General features: G+C 36.1%; 1 protein-coding gene across 4 annotated transcripts in view; it reads left to right on the forward strand.

The window, feature by feature from the left end:
* LOC111087520 overlaps positions 1 to 5,350 on the forward strand; it is a 56,448-nt gene that overhangs the window by 20,017 nt on the left and 31,081 nt on the right. The window contains exon 2 of one of the 4 annotated variants that reach the window (XM_022394423.1): positions 3,156 to 4,416. The exons of the other annotated variants lie outside the window; for them this stretch is intronic. The gene's annotated coding sequence lies outside the window, so the exon portion shown is untranslated. The remainder of the gene's footprint in view (positions 1 to 3,155; positions 4,417 to 5,350) is intronic. 4 annotated transcript variants of the gene reach the window in all.

Consider the following 5,350-nt stretch of genomic DNA (forward strand, 5'->3'; position numbering starts at 1 on the left):
CAGGGCCATTTCACGAATGTTGCCTTGGGTTAGACTCAACAAGCGTCTTCAGAGCATTAATATCAATTCCAGCATGTCGGCCCCTGCCATCACATTTTTCAAAGCTAAAGTCACCTGAACGAAATTTACTGAACCATCGTTGACACTTACGAACGTTCAAAATATTTCCATAAACTTCTTTGATATTCTTTGTGTCGCTACAGAGGCGTTGTTTCCCTTCTTGTATTCAAACAGCATTACATGCCTAATGTGTGTCTCGTCGTGTGGCATCACTATAAGGGATTAGAGTATACTAAACTTTACACATAATACAGGCTACACTAACGTGACGTTTAGGCGGTTCGTTTAACTATTATGCGTGATGTACGTGTTTTTTTTTGTTTTGTTTTTTGAGGGGGGTTAATGAAAGTGTTCCAAAACGCGACATTAATTTCTTGACGACCTAATACTTCTCGTGTTTATAGATGAGCTCAGATTTGTCGACCACGCAGCTTGTTACATTGAAAAACAACCTAATTACAAATTTTATTTATACCAAAAAATTTGCCGATGACTGGACTTGAAAAATCGTATTCTGTTCTTTGCACTTCGTACATGTAAAAAAACTCGCTTTGTGGATAGCCAATGTTGTATGTGCGACGTATATTTTAAAAAGTGTAATTATGACAATGCATTGCAGTACTTTTGTATATTTACCTACCCATGTGTTCATTTACATTCCGTCACTGACTGACTGCTCGACCTTTCAGCTGTGGGAGCGTTATAATGTGATGGTGAATGACACTTTTCGTTGGTGAAGAGTGGTCCAAGAGTTGACGGTGGGCGGTGTTGACTCGCTGCCTTCCGTTTACTCTAGCATTTCAAAATACGGAACGGCTGGTGTGGATAGCCCTCTAACAGCTTTGCGCAAAATTCAGCAAACAAATTTTTCCAAAATATGGTCGCGGGTTCGAATCCCCGTCCCACCGAACATGCTCGCCCTTTCAGCCGTGGGGCGTTATAATGCGACGGTCAATCCCACTATTCGTTGGTAAAAGAGTAGCCCAACAATTAACGGTGGGTGGTGATGAGTAGCTGTCTTCCCTCTAGTCTTTCATTGCTAAAGTAGGGACGGCTGATATGAAACTTTTAGTGAAGTGTTCCGAATACGTGCACTAGAAACATCTTTGATGCATTTGCACAGTTTACTTTTTTAAAAGTTGACGATAAACACGTTTGTTTTGGCTCATTGATGTTAACGCATGTTAAGAATTTGCTTTATGCGTATTTCAGATGTAACGTCACCAGGAAAGAAATGAGATAATCCTACTTATTAGTGTTTTAAATTAAACTTTCGGAATCACATACCAAGAATTGGGAATATATTGTACAGAGAAGAAATGATACTTACAAGAAAAGAGTGGGCTCTTTTTATATAGCCAGGCTGCTTATTTAATATAAATGTTCGACGCCCCCAAGTTTCACCCAACCAATATTTAATATAAATGTTCGACGCCCCAAGTTTCACCCATCCAATATTTAATATAAATGTTCGACGCCTCATGTTTCACCCATCCAATATTTAATATAAATGTTCGACGCCTCACGTTTCACCCATCCAATATTTAATATAAATGTTCGACGCCCCACGTTTCACCTATCCAAGTGCCATAGAGAGAACAGTGCATGTATGTTGACATTTTACTATTCAGCGAAAACAACACTATATTCAGTTTAGGGGTGTTTTACTCTTTTCTTCTCACATTTCATAAGTGTTTGGAGTTCCTTACCCTCTGAATACATATACAGTAATGCAATGGGCACGTGGCAAATAGCTTTACGTCTGTATAAGATGATATTAAACAGGAACACGAAATTCGTTCATTAATAAACGTAGTTAGAATCATTATTCTGCTCATATGTTAACCATAAAAGGCGTTTTGGATATATTTTTTGGTGATTGTGTTGTTACTAACAGCGCGTGGTTTGTAAAATAATCCCAATATCGCGATGTTAAACATCAGTAATATTTCTCCTTTTTTATAAACGAAACAAAAACATTCTCTGACGAACGTAGTAGGCGTTCGTAACTCTGTAACTTCACAATTCTTCTAAGTAACTAACTAAAGATAAAATGTCAATGACCACCTCTAATATTTTTGTTCTAAAGCTTTCTATTTGAAGAGTTTAGATGGGCGAAGCTGGGATTTCATTTTCAATAAGAGTCATTGCGTGAATGTATTTTTCTTTTCGACATACTCTGATAACTTTTCGTAGGCAGGAGGAAAGTATGTAATTAAAAAGGTAGGTATGTAGGAGGAAAGTATGTAATTAAAAAGGTAAGTATGCAGAATGAAAGTATGTTATTAAAAAGGTAAGTATGCAGGAAGAAAGTACGTAATTAAAAAGGTATGTATGCAGGAGGAAAGTATGTAATTAAAAAGGTAAGTATGCAGGAAGAAAGTACGTAATTAAAAAGGTATGTATGCAGGAGGAAAGTATGTAATTAAAAAGGTAAGTATGCAGGAGGAAAGTATGTAATTAAAAAGGTAAGTATGCAGGAGGAAAGTGTGTAATTAAAAAGGTAAGTATGCAGAAGGAAAGTACGTAATTAAAAAGGTAAGTATGCAGGAGGAAAGTATGTAATTAAAAAGGTAAGTATGCAGGAGGAAAGTATGTAATTAAAAAGGTAGGTATGCAGGAGGAAAGTATGGAATTAAAAAGGTAGGTATGCAGGAGGAAAGTATGGAATGACTGAACATGATTGACATCCTCACGATACTAGATAATAACTTATTCCCAACCACAAACCACCGTTTAAACAAATTCTAGATGAGCAGATAGACTAAACGGAAGTAAGAAAGATCACACCTTATGTGTATATTTGTTCCCCTTCGAATGTTTTTTAGGATGTAGAATGAGAAGATGTATGTGTAGTTGAACAAATCGCATATGACTAAGTGTTTAGTGCAAGCGTAGTGTCATTAATTGTTAAGTCTAACATTAGACGGATAAGATCGAATGATAAGATAGATGGGAAGCTAACATTTTTTTTTTTTTATTTCACAGCAATCAAAATGGATAAATTTTAAAAACTGTAAATTCTTGTTCAATCTACACTTGCCATAAAAGGTTGCCATTAATTGTACGGTTCTCTTTTTCCTTTTTCTTAATAGCTATTTAGGTTTGAATACTAAGGGTGCTCAAGGACGTAGTGTCCTTCTTTGCCTTGTGTTACAAAGGTAATTAAAATAGTGACTGTATTAAGTGGCTCGACGACCACTGTAAAAAACAGAGCTCGTAGAAAAACGACCAGCCACAGATGGTGTAAATATCAAGTGTGAATTATAGTCAAGAGAAAGGAAATTATTGAGTTCAGAAAATTTACAGTCAGTACGGTTGAGACAGAACAATCAGGATTTACGACTAAGAACGTATCTTGATGAATCTGTTTGACGCAATACTGCAGGAAACATCTGGAAAAGGACCTCAGTTGCAAAAGGAGCAAGTGATGAAAGTTAAGGTCCTTCGGAGGCCCTGCAATAATTCGGGAAATTAATATGAGACGTCTAAATATAGATAGAAGAGACGGAAGTTTGAGTCAAGTTATTATCAGTCAAGGGTTATTTAGACCAAGAAGTCAATACTGTGGTAGTGAAAATATCGGTGCCTAAAATGAATAGAGACTGGTAAACAGAACGGTCTTGTTTCACATTGTCTTGAAATAGATAGTTTGTATTCTCATTTCCTTGGTAACAGGAGATGACTACTAATTATTCCAGGTGGCAGGGTTTAAAACACAAATAGATCAGTCTGAAAAGGGCTACAGCATTCACACCGCCAACTATTAGGCGATAGTTATTTGACGAAAAATTAGATTTGACCGTCACTCTTATCACCTACGCACAACTCCAAAGAACGGAGCAAGTTTTTGCGGTAACGGAATGTAAACCAGGAATCCTTAGATTCACAGTCCAGACACGCTAACTGCTAAGGTCACGCCCAGTCCATCATTCTGAGAGAATTTGCTACGATTTGAAGGAGATGAAGAGAGATGGATAGCCAATGGGAGGGGGTTGTGTATTGGGGTTCATGTCAAGACGACAGGTCTGTACTGAACGTGGAAGAAGCAGCGAAGTCACTAAAATGTTGAAAGGATTTTGGTTTAAACTTGGTGTAAGACTTTTCATCATAAAATTTTTTCAACATCTTGAGACGAGAGTTTAAGAATGTCTTTAAAAAATAGAACAGTTAGAGACCTGGCACATTCTTAAAAGCTGGTTTATGTGTAAGAGGTCATGCCCATAAAATTTAGTCTGTCAACTAACGGAGATAACCGCAACTGTTGAGAGTGATTTACTGTCGATAATCAATAGAAACATATTGCTATTTCACTGCATGATATTGAGAATCAGTTGTTGAGTACGATGTAGAAAGGTACGTTTTTGAGAAGATAAGAACAAATAAAAGAAATAAACAACTAATAGTAAGCTATAATACGATTTGAAAAAAAAAGATTAAAGATAGGAACAAGTATGTGTTGAATATAAAAAATATATTATAAATTGGCGAGGAAAAAGGATAATAAAACGAACCTGGAAAATAACAACACGTCATCATAACTGAAATACTAAAGCGTGTACATCAGCCTTAGGAAATATTATTCAGCATTAGCTCTGTTCATGGTTTTCAATGAGGTGAAACAGTATTTTTTATCAGACGTATTAAAACAATATTTTTTAGCCTAAATCAGACGTGATAAAACAATATTTTTTAGCCTAAATCAGACGTGATAAAACAATATTTTTTAGTCTAAATCACGCATGGTAAAAAAGGTATTTCTTAGTCTAAATCAGCAGTATGTCTACGGTATTACAACGCTAGAATCCGGATTCGATTCCCCGCGGTTGACACAGCAGATAACCAAATTTGGCTTTGCTCTAAAGTAAACAAATTAACTAAATCAGACATGGTACAATAATATTTTTTAGTCTAAATACATTTTTAGTAGAAATCTGACATGAATGATAAATCTATTTTTAGTCTTTATCGTAGGTAACAAAACAATCATTTTTTGTCGAAATCAGATGTGATAAATCTATTTTTTGTCTAAATCGGAGGTGTTTTGCATATATTAATTTCTTTACCACCACTTTCATTGTTTTAAACTGTATTTGGTAGTGTAGTTTCTTAAGATTGATTATAACTAGTTTAAACCTGAGACTTATTGGGTTCAGAGGAACTTTGTGACCCAGATGGCTATTACTATATAACTGTCCTTTCACCTTAGGCCCGGCATGGCCAGGTTGGGGGGGGGGGCGTTATAATGTGCCGGTCAATCTCACTATTCGTTGGTAAAAGAGTAGCCCAC

The sequence above is a fragment of the Limulus polyphemus genome, unplaced genomic scaffold, assembly GCF_000517525.1.
Source record: "Limulus polyphemus unplaced genomic scaffold, Limulus_polyphemus-2.1.2 Scaffold2253, whole genome shotgun sequence".
NCBI classification, from domain to species: domain Eukaryota; kingdom Metazoa; phylum Arthropoda; class Merostomata; order Xiphosura; family Limulidae; genus Limulus; species Limulus polyphemus.